At 39.3% G+C, this 12,992-nt stretch overlaps 1 long non-coding RNA gene and 1 pseudogene across 1 annotated transcript in view; one reads left to right on the top strand and one right to left on the bottom strand.

The window, feature by feature from the left end:
* Window positions 1-2,028: 2,028 nt before the first annotated feature.
* Window positions 2,029-2,292, top strand: LOC115894796 (annotated as a pseudogene).
* Window positions 2,293-6,444: 4,152 nt separating this feature from the next.
* The window catches only part of LOC104668851, an 82,122-nt gene continuing 75,574 nt past the window's right edge, over window positions 6,445-12,992 (bottom strand). The window contains exons 3-4 of the long non-coding RNA XR_748899.2: window positions 10,166-10,252; window positions 6,445-6,623 (exon numbers count right to left, since the gene is read on the bottom strand). This is a non-coding gene — a long non-coding RNA (uncharacterized LOC104668851). The remainder of the gene's footprint in view (window positions 6,624-10,165; window positions 10,253-12,992) is intronic.

Raw genomic sequence — 12,992 nt, 5'->3', positions numbered from 1 at the left:
TTTCTTCTTCCGTGTTTTTGAAGTGAATCATTGAAGTGAATCATTGAAGTGAATCACTTAGCAAGGCAGCAGCAAGTTGTAGAACTGAACTAATCTAGAGGTGGACTTAATTCCAATCACTGTGTCCTTGATAAATCAGCTAGACCTCAGTTTCTTTACCTATAAAGTAACAATGATTATACAGTTGTTGTTTCAAGCAATTTAATTCTGGGGCATAGTCCCTCTATCTGATGTATAGTTTGTCATCTCATTATGCATGGTCAGGAATCTATAGAGTTAGCTTCTTTTATGTAATTACCCTGGAACAAGAGGACAAAGAACCCCCATTTCCTCCTTCAGTAATGCAAAGGCAATACATACTTGGCTTGCCTAAAAGAAGTGAAGCGATGTGGAATCAGAATCAAATTAAAAAAAAAAAATCCTGTCCCTGCAAATATTATGTAATTCAGGTTTCTCGGTTTTATGGTACATCAGAAATCACAGCCAAAGATAACCACAAACTGAAAGGTGTGTCTCCAAGGTCCTTCTGGATCACTGACAACAGGGTATATTATCACAAACAAGGGTGGATTCAGGTAGTGTGTGGCCAGAAGCATTCACAGTCTGAAGATTCCCTTAAGAAAAAAATGCATACTTGTGAATCCAAACTAACTGCAAAAGTATCAGGGATGAGAAAAATAAAATAAAATAAATTAAAAACTGATAAATACTACAGTCAACCAAAATGCCAGAAAAATAATATAATTTTATTAATCCATGTCCTGATATACTTCTAGTAGTCTCTTTTTCCTATGTTTTGGACTTCATGCTCTTTGAGCACCTTTATGGATGACAATTATTTCATAATACCTCTTATAGAATAGGACTTCAGTGCATCTTTGAAATTTACCTTATCAATAGTTTAAAATAGATTTATTTTATCAATATGTTAAAATGTATTTCATCAATAGTTTAAAATATAGTATATTTTGGTTTCACACCACATTATTGGTAACTTCACGTAAAGTTTCAGGATTGTGGTCAAATATTAGAAACACTTCCATCCAAGTTTCTTTCACATGTGAGCTCTAAGGTTCAGAAGAATTTTCCACTAGGTGCATCTAAGGAACATATCAAACCATTTCCTCCTCTACCACCACATTCTTCTGAAGCTGGATACTGTGCACACGTCCAACCATTTGGCCACACCTCTGGCCTTTGCATCTGCACATAGCATAGTGGGCAATCAGAGGTTTTCTAGAATCCATTCCAACACCAAGACAGCTAGAAGTAATCCAACTGTGTGTAGAAATGTGAGTCAAATATATCTTATAAGCCCAAACTAAACATATTCCCAACTCAACTTTCCCACAACTGAAAGCCAAGAATGCCTACAGGCCTCCAATACCAGTTGAAACAAAGGCAAATGTGATGGAGATGAAATCAAATGGGAAGAGTCATCCTAGCCAACTGTAGTTAAAATATCTTATTTTGAGTATACTTACTTGCAAAGGGCCCTTAAACTTCATTAAAATTTAAACTGCTTTTGCTTCACTGTAAGTCCATCTCTGACAGAAAGTGATTATTTTCTCGTTTTCTCATGCCTGACAACTTTAACATAACTACCTTCAGTTTCATTACTTCATGTGAAGGATTGTGCTATGTGTTTTTTAAACATTAGCTAATCCATCCTCAAATCAACACTATGAGGTAGTAGTTATTGCACAGCTGGAGAAACTGGAACTCTGAAAGGTTAAGCCACTTATTCAAGATAAGTAAACTGGTACAGTGGTTCCAATGCTGGTACATGCAAATGTGCTCTCCTGCTTCCTTGAGAAAACTGAGGTGGGGAAAGAGCATGAGAAGAACTTTCTATGCTCTCTTAGGCACAGAAAGAACATGACTAGATACAGAGTCTCATTAAGAATATAAAATGTGTTAGATGTACCATGGCTCCTGTAGTGACCATAGCTCTCACAGGGCCTGAGCCATGCTAGCACCTTCCCAAGGAGACTATTCCAGTTGGCCAGTCTCTGCTCCACAGTAACCATGTGAAATTGAAAAGCTGTGATCAAAAATGCAGTCACGTTGGAAGAGATGCAGCAGGGCTTAGTGGTGTGAGCTACACAGGCATTGGAGAACACTAAAAAGACTATTTCAGCCCATATCAAGAAGCAGTTTGACAAGAAGTACAATCCCATCTGACATTGCATCATGGGGAGGAACTTTGGTAGTTGCCTGACACATGAAACCAAACACTTCGTCTACTTCTACCTGGGCCAAATGGGCATTCTTCTGTTCAAATCTGATTAAAGGCATAGACTGTGCCACACACAGAGTGATTCATCCAGAAATGAGGACTGCAGCCTAAATTACAAATACCAGAGACTAAAATTGTCAGCCTTGCTAAGGAACACCTCAATCTTTGAAACTTTATTGTGTTTTGTACAGGGCATTCTCTGTATTTGTTTATTGTGGTTATAAGATAATTAGCAACACACTTATATTTGTATTCCATACTTCTGTCCCATGTTTTTTTCCCTCAAAATCCATTACTTTAAAAAACAAATCTGTTACAGATATGAAAGAAAAAAATGTAAAACACTGCATCAGTACTTTCTTGTAGTAAGTTTGGGCATTGAACTAAGAATCCAAAAAGTTAATTCAGATAATATGCTGTCATTGGGGTAACTTCTGTCAGCCATTCGCCAGCAGTTTAACTCTGTTTTATCACATGTCAAATAACAGCCTGTAGTAATAATAAAAATATTGCCATATTTGAATCACAATTCAAATGGATTTTACCAATAACACATATGTAGCATAATTTGATATTGCTTACTAGGGCAAGATTGTATAGACTGAAGCCTAGAAGATGCTTTGTAATAAAGCGTGATTATAGGAAAATTATCCATTTAAATTCAAAGAACTACGAGTTCCTGGCTAAGTTTATGTCTCTTATACAAGAAAATCACAGGGTGACAACCTGCAATTAAAACCCTAGCTCTGTTCAGATCATTAAAAGCCATCTATTTACAATTTAGGTTTACAATTAGTCTATCTCAAGTCACTGAGAATGTGGCCACACCAGAAAGTTCACCTCCAAGAAATCAGGCAGCTTCCTTTGGGAGTCTTAAGTGTAGTACATGCTGCACTGTGTACCCAGCTCCCTTTCTCAAATACCTCCAAACAGATGTGCTTCCCATTACTACTTGCCAGATAAATTCAAATTAAAACTATGATAAGATACTACTCTACACTGACTAGAACGGCTTAAATTTAAAGATTAACAAAACCAAGTGTTGGCAAGAATGTGGAGCAACTGGAATTCTCATAAATTGATGGTAGGAGTGTAAAATGACACAATCCCTTTGGAGAAATGTTTGGCAGACCCAACCAAAGGTAAACATATGAATACCCTATAATCCAGCATTTCCATTCTTGGGTATATATTCAAAAGATAAGAGTATATCCATCAAAATACATGAACAAGAATGTTCATAGGTACTTTCTTTTAACTAATACCCAGAAACTAGAAGTAATATAAATGCCCATCAAAAGTAGAAAGACAAATTACGGTGTAATCATACAACAGAATACTATACAAACGAGAATGAATTCATTCCAGCAGGCAACAACAAGGCTAAATCTCACAAATGACCATGAGTGAAAGAATCTAGATACAGAAGAATATACAGTATAATATTGACAACCAAATTTACAAACAAATATCATAGTATTCACAAGTGGGCAAAACAAATCTGTAGGAATAGATATCAGGATAGCAGTTACCTGGTAGTATTGACTTGGAAGGAATATTCTAAATCTGCATATTCAACTGAGCAGTAGTTACATGGGTAATATATATGTAAAATTCATTTAGTTGTACATTTAAGATATGTGTACTGTAAATACATGTCATATTTAATGTAAAATATTTTTTATATTAACATGAAGGCAGACCTTAAGAAAAAGGATCAAGACATCAGAATAGCTAAATAGGAAACCTAGGGCATCTAGAAGAGTGCAGAGGTTCTCAACCTCTGTGACCCAGAAGGAGCACAGAGGAAGGAAGAAAGAAAGCAGAACCTGGGGTATCTAAACAGGCCAAACACATGCAAATCCATTCTCGTTCTCTCATGCTCTCACTCTCTTTATGATCCAATTTCTTTCTTATGTCTTGCTTTTCCCCTGAATTTTTGCCCAGATACAGCAAAGGAAGTAGAAGCAGAGCTTTGGATTCAGGGGAATCCTCATCCATCACATTCTCTTGTTTTGCATGAAGCATTATTTTTCAACCCTAATGGACTGGTAGGTCATTCCTGATCTTACACCCAAGTATTATCAAAGTTAAAAGTGCAGGGGTTTTATATGTGAGGCTTTACAAAATCTTTCTTATTGTTGTTATACTTTTTCAACTGCTCTATTACTTTATTTCAACAACAAAGAACTGTTAGAAGATATTAGTACCCTAAAACAATCTAAATCAATGTTAGTTGGAGATGTTTCTAGAAGATGCCTAAAGGAATTTTTTAAAATAAAAAAATTAACACTATTTAGTGATCATATTCCTATAGTATATTTTCAGACTTGTAAGTTTGGGTTGTTACTATAAACAAGCATTTAAATTGCAAGATAGTAAAGTGGATATTACTGTGAAGGTTAAAAAAATGCACATTAACACGATGATTGAAATTATAGTCCTAGTATCAGGTAAGCGTTTGTGGCACAGAATAAAATTTCCAGAGTTGTATCTTGAACAACATAAACTGAAGTGAAGACTGGTTTCTCTGGGAAAAATGTAAGGAAAGTAAAGTGCTTCTAGAGAAGATAAAAATACTATTACCAAAGGTTCAAGTGAAGAATTTAGTTTATGAATTTGGGATTTTCTACATTAAAGAATTTAAAATTGCATGTGACCATTTCATGTACATCCTTAAAAGTTTATGTGTTCACGATGGACAAAGAGAAGATTGACGAAGGCTCACAGTCATATTCCATATGTATACAGTGTAAATAAGGCACTCAAAGTGGAAACATATATTTTAAACACAGCTTAATCATCATATTGAATTCCACTTAGACACTTTTGTCACTCTCACTTTGTGTTTCTGCATGTATATTCCAAGGAGAGAATTGTGCTATAATCTAAATGAGATAAATACAGCTAATTATATTAAGGTTAAAAATATCACTTTTGAAGAATAGGACTATGTGGTTTGTCCTTAAAAAAATCATAGTCAGAAAATGGGACTGAGTTATTGGCTAAGATAAGTGTTCACCATACGCTAGTAATAAACCCAGCTATCTGTTCTTAGAACATCTTTGTTGTTAGGAAAGAGATGTTAATGATTTGGGAGAGTAATGTTGGTAGAACTGGTTAAGAATGTCGACTCTAGAATCAGACTGCCAGCACTAAAAACCCCACTCTGTCACTCATTCTGTGACTTTTCACATATCACAACTTCTCTACACCTGTTTTCACTCTGTAAAATGAGAGTTATGATAAGATCCACCTTATAAGACTTTTGTAACTAGTGAATGTTAAAATATTTGTTAAACAGGCCGGGTGTGGTGGCTCACTCCTGTAATCCCAGCACTTTGGGAGGCCAGGGCAGGTGGATCACCTCAGGTCAGGAGTTCAAGACCAGCCTGACCAACATGGTGAAACCCCATCTCTACTAAAAATGAAAAAACTAGCTTGACGTGGTGGCGCACACCTGTAATCCCAGCTACTCAGGAGGCTGAGGCAGGAGAATATCCTGAACCTGGGAGGCTGAGGTTGCAGTGAGTCGAGATCATGCCATTGTACTCCAGTCTGAACAATAAGAGCGAAACTCAGTCTCAAATATATATATATTAAACAGCTAAAAAATATCTTGCATGTGGCAGATGGTCAATCAATATTAGGTCTTATACTTTATCCTTTTTGCTTTCATTGACAACAATACCAGCCTTTTTTAACCCCATAAAGGACTTTTTGTAATACAGAAAGTGAATGTAATAAAATACCATAGAAACCTAATAGAGCAGAAAATTGAAATGGAGAGAAATGAAAACAGACTTATTTTAGGCAGAACATCACATGTCATAGATTTGGCTAATGATGAGTTTAGCTCTTTCAGTGGATCTGTGAGTGCCAACTAACACATCCAAGAAGCCAATCTCTGGTGTGACAAGTTTTTTCGTTATTTTCCACTTACCACGTTATAGAATGCTCACTGGCTTGAATGCAACTTTAGCTGAAGTGAGCAGTAATGAAACCCAAATAAAGTACTCCTCTATCCAGAAGAGGTCAAACTCAAATCCCAGGAAAACATATAAGTAACACTTCATTTAAAGGATTTTAACCAGCAAATTAATGCTGCAGCAGCAAATTAATGCTACAGCAGCATATGAGACTATAAGTAAAAGGAGCTTCCATTGAAAGTGCCACAAAGCATTGCAGAGCCACAGTGGACAAGTGAGAGCAGAACATCCTATGTTCCAGGAAGAGCATGCAGGACACACATTATGGTTTATAAAAACTCCCAGTTCTTGCAGTTGGCAAGAGCTTGCTTTTAGTTCAAATAACATTCTCCAGAAGTTCTTCGGCTTCTTGGATCCCCCGTTTTGCAGCAACATTAAGGAGTATTTCTACATCCCTAGAAGAAACAGTTATTTAGTAGTGCTAAGAAAGAGTAAACCAAAAGCACCTGCACATTCAAGAGTTTGAGTTAAGAGCCGGAATAACAGTTATTTAAACTCATTGTAAAAGGGAAACACATGCCATTTCACCTGGGTTTCATCATGAGTACTGATATAGTTTGGCTGTGTCTCCACCAATATCTCATCTTGAATTGTAGTTCCCATAATCCCCACGTGTCATGAGAGGGACCCAGTGGGAGGTATTTGAATCATGGGAGCAGTTTCCTCCATGCTATTCTCATGATAGTGAGTAAGTTCTCATGATAGCTGATTGTTTTATAAGAGGCTTCTACCTTCGCTCAGCTCTCATTCTTCTGTCTCCTGCTGCCTTATGAAAAAGGATGTGTTTGCTTCCCCTTTTCCCCTGACTGTAAGTTTCATGAGGCATTCCCAGCCATGCAGAACTGTGAGTCAATTGAACCTCTTTCCTTTATAAATTACCCAGTCTCGGGTATTTCTTCAGAGTGGCGCATTAACAAACTAATATAGTATATTGGTACCAGGAGAGAGGCACTGCTGTAAAGATACCTGAAAATGTGGAAGCAAATTTGGAACTGGGTAACAGGCAGAGGCTGAAACAGTTTGAAGGGCTCAGAAGAAGACAGGAAAATGTGGGAAAGTTTCAAACTTTCTAGAGACTTGTTGGAAGGCTTCGACCAAACTGCTAATATTGATATGGACAAGGAAGTCTAGGCTGAGGTGGTCTCATACGGAGATGAGGAACTTGTTGGGAATTGGAGAAAAGGTTACTCTTGCCATGCAAAGAGATTGGAGGCATTTCACCCCTGCCCTAGAGATCTGTGGAACTTTGAACTTGAGAGAGATGATTTAGGGTATCTAGCAAAAGAAATTTCTAAGTGGCAAAATGTTCAAGAGGAAACAGTGTATGAAAGTTTGGAAAATTTGCAGCCAGACAATGTGATAGAAAAGAAAAACCCATTTTCTGAGGAGAAATTCAAGCCCACTGCATAAATTTGCCTAAGTGAAAAGGAGCCCAACGTTAATCACCCAGACAATGGGGAAACTGTATCCAGGACATGTCAGAGAGACATTCCACGAAGGTGGAAACCCCTCCTAATCACACACCCAGAGCCCCATGAGAAAAAAATGCTTTCCTGGGCTGGTCCCAGGGACCCCCTGCTGTGCAGCCTAGGGACTAGGTGCCCTGTGTGCCTGCCACTCCAGTCATGGCTAAAAGGAGCCAAGGTACATGTTGGGCTATGGCTTTGGAGGGCACAAGCCCCCAAGCTTGGCAGCTTCCATGTGGTGTTTAGCCTGTGGATGCACAGAAGTCAAGAACTGAGGTTTGGAAACCTCCACCTAGATTTCAGAGGATATACAGAAATGCCTGGATGTCCAGGTGGAAGTTTGCTACATGGCAGGACTCCCATGGAGAACCTCTGCTGTGGCAGCGCAGAAGGGAAATGTGGGGTCAGAGCCCCCACACAGAGTCTTCACTGGGGCACTGACTAGTGGAGCTATGAGAAGAGAGGCACCATTTTTTCAGATCCCAGAACAGTAGCTCCACTGGCAGCTTGCACTGTGCACCTGGAAAAGCCACAGACATTCAATGTCAGCCCATGAAAGGAGCGGGAGGGGGGCTGTACCTTACAAAGCCATAGGGGTGGAGATGCCCAAGGCTGTGGGAGCCCACCTCTGGCATCAGCATGACCTGGATATAAGACATGCAATTGATGTAGATCATTTTGGAACTTTAAGATTTAATGAGGGCCCTATCGGATTTCAGATTTGCATAGGGCTGGTAGCCTCTTTGCTTTGGTCATGTTTTCTATTTTGGAATGGGTGTATTTTCCCAATGCCTGTACCCCCCACTGTATCTAGGAAGTAACTAACTTGCTTTTGATTTTACAGGCTCATAGGCAGAAGGAAATTGCCTTGTCTCAGATGAGACTTGGGACTTGGACATTTGAGTTAATACTGGAATGAGTTAAGACTTTGGGGGACTGTTGGAAGGGCATGATTGTGTTTTGAAATGTGAGGACATGAGATTTGGGAGGGGATGGGGCAGAATGACATGGTATGGAGCATCCCCATCTTTACTTGTAGTTCCCATAATCCTCATGTGTCGTGAGAGGGACCCAGTGGGAGGTAATTGAATCATGGGGGTGGTTTTCCCCATGCTATTCTTGTGATAGTAAGTTCTCACAAGATCTGATGGTTTTATAAGGGGCTTCCCCCTTTGCTCAGCTCTCATTCTTGTCTCTCCTACCACCTGGTGAAGAAGGACGTGTTTGCTTCCCCTTCTGCCATGATTGTAAGCTTCCTGTAGCCTTTCCAGCTATGCAGAACTGTGAGTCAGTCAAACCTCTTTTCTTTATTAATTACCCAGTCTCATGTATTTCTTCATAGCATCATGAGAATGGACTAATACAAGAATCTTCATAATAAAATCAGAGCTACCCAAATAAATAGTCTTAAAACATCAGAGCCTAACTAGATTATTTTGCCCTATTTAGAGAAGTTTTTCTAGCCAAGAATCTTATGTAATGTCTGAGGCACCCCTCTCTTGCAAGCAAATTCTTATTTTGGTTTGGGAGTGCTAACTGGAGAGGGATTCCATACAACCTCCCATCTGGTAACTGTCAGTTGCAAAATAGAACATATTGGCTTCGCCATTTTGACTTGGCTGCCTCAAAATGGTCATTTCAAAATTTTATTACCAATTGTGCAGCCAACATCCCTGACTATTATACAAATTCCCAAGATTCGCCCCATCTTCAGTGCCTTACTGAACCTTTTTTTCTAAAACTGGTCTACCTCTTAGCCTGAGGTAGAAGACTAAATGCTGGAGTGGCAGGAGGTGGTTGTACACATTAATTGGAAATGAAGTAGATGTTAGTTGCATTACTTTAACAAACAAACAAACAAACAAAAAAAACAGAAAACAAGCTGAAAATTGAATGGTTTGTTTTTGGGACCCTATCAAAAAATGTGTCTGACTCAAAATAGCTGCATAAAAATGTCATAGACTATGAACTATTCAAAAACATTAAGAAAATCTTCTCCAGAGAAAGTAGTGGTATATTTATTTTTATAACTGTGAGTAATCAAGAGGATTAGTCCAATAGACACTAAAGATATTTGTGCCCAAAGAGAGTTCTCTACCTTATATTCATGTCTGTTCTATTCTGTTTATAAGAAAATGCGATAAGGCTGTAAAGATGGTACTTAAGGGGGCTATAAGAATTCACAGGAGAGTGTAAGGACCATGAAATAACCCAGCATTTCATCTCAGGCTCACAGAATGCCTGAAGAATTTAGTCAGTGAATTTAGTCAATATGCACATATATGAATATTGTTTTCCCTTGCTTTGTGACTTTTATTGTAACTCAGCAACATAAGAACATAGAAAGGCAAGAGTAGAAAGTGGACTATATAGAAAATGTTTTCGCCTGTGAATTGCAGGTAGTATATGAAGGGCATGTTTGGAAAGAATGACATGTCAGCTAGAAGGGAAAAGACAGTGAATTTTATTACCCTGCTTTCATGGAGCCAGTCATGTTTTTCAGTGTTCCTACTGCAAGGTAAAAGGCAGCGCCAGGATGGTCCTGCTGGGAGGCTTATCTAAAAAGGAAAGGAGAAGAAAGGGGACTGGTGATGGGAGGAAGCATGCTATAGAAAACAAAGAAACAACCTTGTAAAAAAGCATCCCCTCCATAAAACCAAGGACAGCACCAATAAAGACTATTACTAGAAACCATTACTTCTATCTTACCATATATCTAGCCAAACAATAATAAGACTCCTTCATTAAAAATGCTTTTCTTGACCGGGCATGGTGGCATGCCCATAATCCCAGCACTTTGAAAGGTCTAGGTGACTGTATCATTTGAGGTCAGGAGTTCGAGACCAGCCTGGCCAAATGGTGAAACCCTATATCATGGTTAATACTGAGTGTCAACTTGATTGGATTGAGGGATGCAAAGTATTGATCCTGGGTGTGTCTGTGAGGATGTTGCCAAAGGAAATTAACATTTGAGTCAGTGGGCTGGGAAAGGCAGACCCACCCTTAATCTGGGTGGGCACAATCTAATCAGCTGCCAGTGCAGCTAGGATAAAAGAAGGCAGAAGAGCATTAAAAGGCTAGCTGGCTTAGCTTCCCAACCTACATCTTTTTTCCATGCTGGATGCTTCCTGCCCTCAAACATTGAACTCCAGGTTCTTCAGCTTTGGGACTCAGACTACCTTCCTTGCTGCTCAGCTTGCAGATGGCTTATTGTGGGACTTTGTGATTGGGTGAGTTAATACTGCTTAATAACATATATATGTATCTCCTGTTATATATAGATATATAGATAGATAGATATCCTGTTAGTTCTATCCCTCTAGAAAACCCTGACTAATATAGATTTTGGTACCAAGAGTGGTTCCAGAGGAGCAGAATATTGAGGATGGTTTTGGGGTTTATGGAGTTCACTGCTTAATATGGTTAGACTCCAAAATGCTAAGGACTCTACTTCTAAAACTATGGAGAACACTGATAGTCCTTGGCATGAACTGTTTAGAGAATTATGCAAAATATATGCATTTGACACTCCTGAATCACTGCTCATGAGAGATAAGGAGTCTAATGACTCTATACATAATACCTTTGACCATATGTGGAGAACCAAGGAACATAATGAAGTTGTTTGGTTGCTCCTAAGTTCAGTGGACAAAGTGATGAAAGAAAATTATGAAGTATGGAATCTAACTCCTGACTTCAGAAGCAGATACTGAGCGTCAAATCTGCCAAGATTGTCTTGAGTGAGTCTTATCTCCTGTAGAGAAAGAGCTGAAATTGTGGAAAAACAGACACAAGTTCTTATCATGTGAGTGGCTGACTTGCAATGATAGGTGCATGCAGAGTCCTGCCAGGTGTCTCCTGTTAAAGTGAGGGCATTGATTGGAAAAGAATGGGACCCTGCAACTTGGAATGGGGATGTGTGGTGGGGTCCTGATGAAACTGAGGACACTGAGCTTGTAAACTCTGATGAACCTTTTTTTGCCAGAAGAAACTGTTGCCACATCCCCAGTAGGGGCAACATCCCCTCCCCAACTCATGCTGCATCAGTCTTTCCACCTTTGTCTGAGGAGGTAAACCCTATGCTGCCTGAGGCAACAGTGATGACCTCCCTGAGGCAGTTACCAGGCAAGATAATGTTGATTCTCCTCAGGAGCCACCCCCAACACCCCTGTTTGCCTCTAGACCTATAACTAAAGTCCTAGCAGGCCCCTAGAGGTGAGGTTCAGAGTGTGATCCAGGAGGAGATGTGCTACACTCGAAAATAACTGCTTGAGTTTTATAACTTATGTAAGCAGAAATCTGGAGAACAGGCATGGGAATGGATATTAAGGGTGTGATATAATGTTGGAAAAAATATAGTTGCACCAGGCTGAATTTATTGATTTGGGTCCACTAAGCAGGGATTTTTCATTTAATGTTGCAGCTTGGGGAGTTAAAAAAAGGTTCAATAGTTTATTTGCTTAGAGCTGAAATAGGATTAAAAGATGGCCTACTGTGAGCAAGTTGGAAATGTCTGATCTCCCTTGGTTTAATGTAGAGGAAAGGGATCCAAAGGCTTAGGGAGATTAGGATGCTGGAGGTGATTAGTCACTTTAGACCTATTCATTTCAGTTGGGAGGGTCCAGAAGATATACCCTTGACCAATGCATTGCAAAATAGATTTGTGAGGGCAGCACCTGCATCTTTGAAGAGCCCTATAATTACTCTTCTCTGTATGCCAGATCTAACAGTGAGAACTGCAGTCACTCAACTACGAAACTTAAATACAATGAGAATAATTGGATCCCAAGGTGGCAGAGGCCAAGTGATGTCACTTAACCCTCAAAAGCAAGGTGGGTGTAGCTACTGTAATGGACAGCAGAGGCAAAGCAGCAATCAGAATAGTCTCACTTGTGTAGAGCTCCGGCATTGGCTAATCACAGTGTTCCTAGAAAAGAAATTGATAGGAAGCCTACTGCATTCCTACTCAATTTATATAAGCAGAAAATTTCCAGGTGGAATAGACAAAAGACTAATTTGAATTATAAAAACAGAGAATCATGACCCCTCAGTCAATTTCCAGACTTCAGCCAGTTTACAGGCTCAGAGCCCCCTGAATGAAGGGGAGGACAGGTACCCTTAAGGAAGGACCCCACCACACTACTGACAACTTATGTTAATTTTTCTCCCATCCTTCCTCAAATCGACCTCTGGCCTTTTACCAGGGTAACTGCACTGGGGAAAAAGAAATGATCAGACATTTTGGGAACTACTGGACACTGGCTCTGAGCTGAAGGTGATTCCAGTAGACCTAAGACA

Source organism: Rhinopithecus roxellana, chromosome 2 (assembly GCF_007565055.1).
Source record: "Rhinopithecus roxellana isolate Shanxi Qingling chromosome 2, ASM756505v1, whole genome shotgun sequence".
Taxonomy (NCBI): domain Eukaryota; kingdom Metazoa; phylum Chordata; class Mammalia; order Primates; family Cercopithecidae; genus Rhinopithecus; species Rhinopithecus roxellana.
The sequence above is the reverse complement of the archived record's forward strand: the minus strand, read 5'-3'. Positions and strand labels throughout refer to the sequence as shown.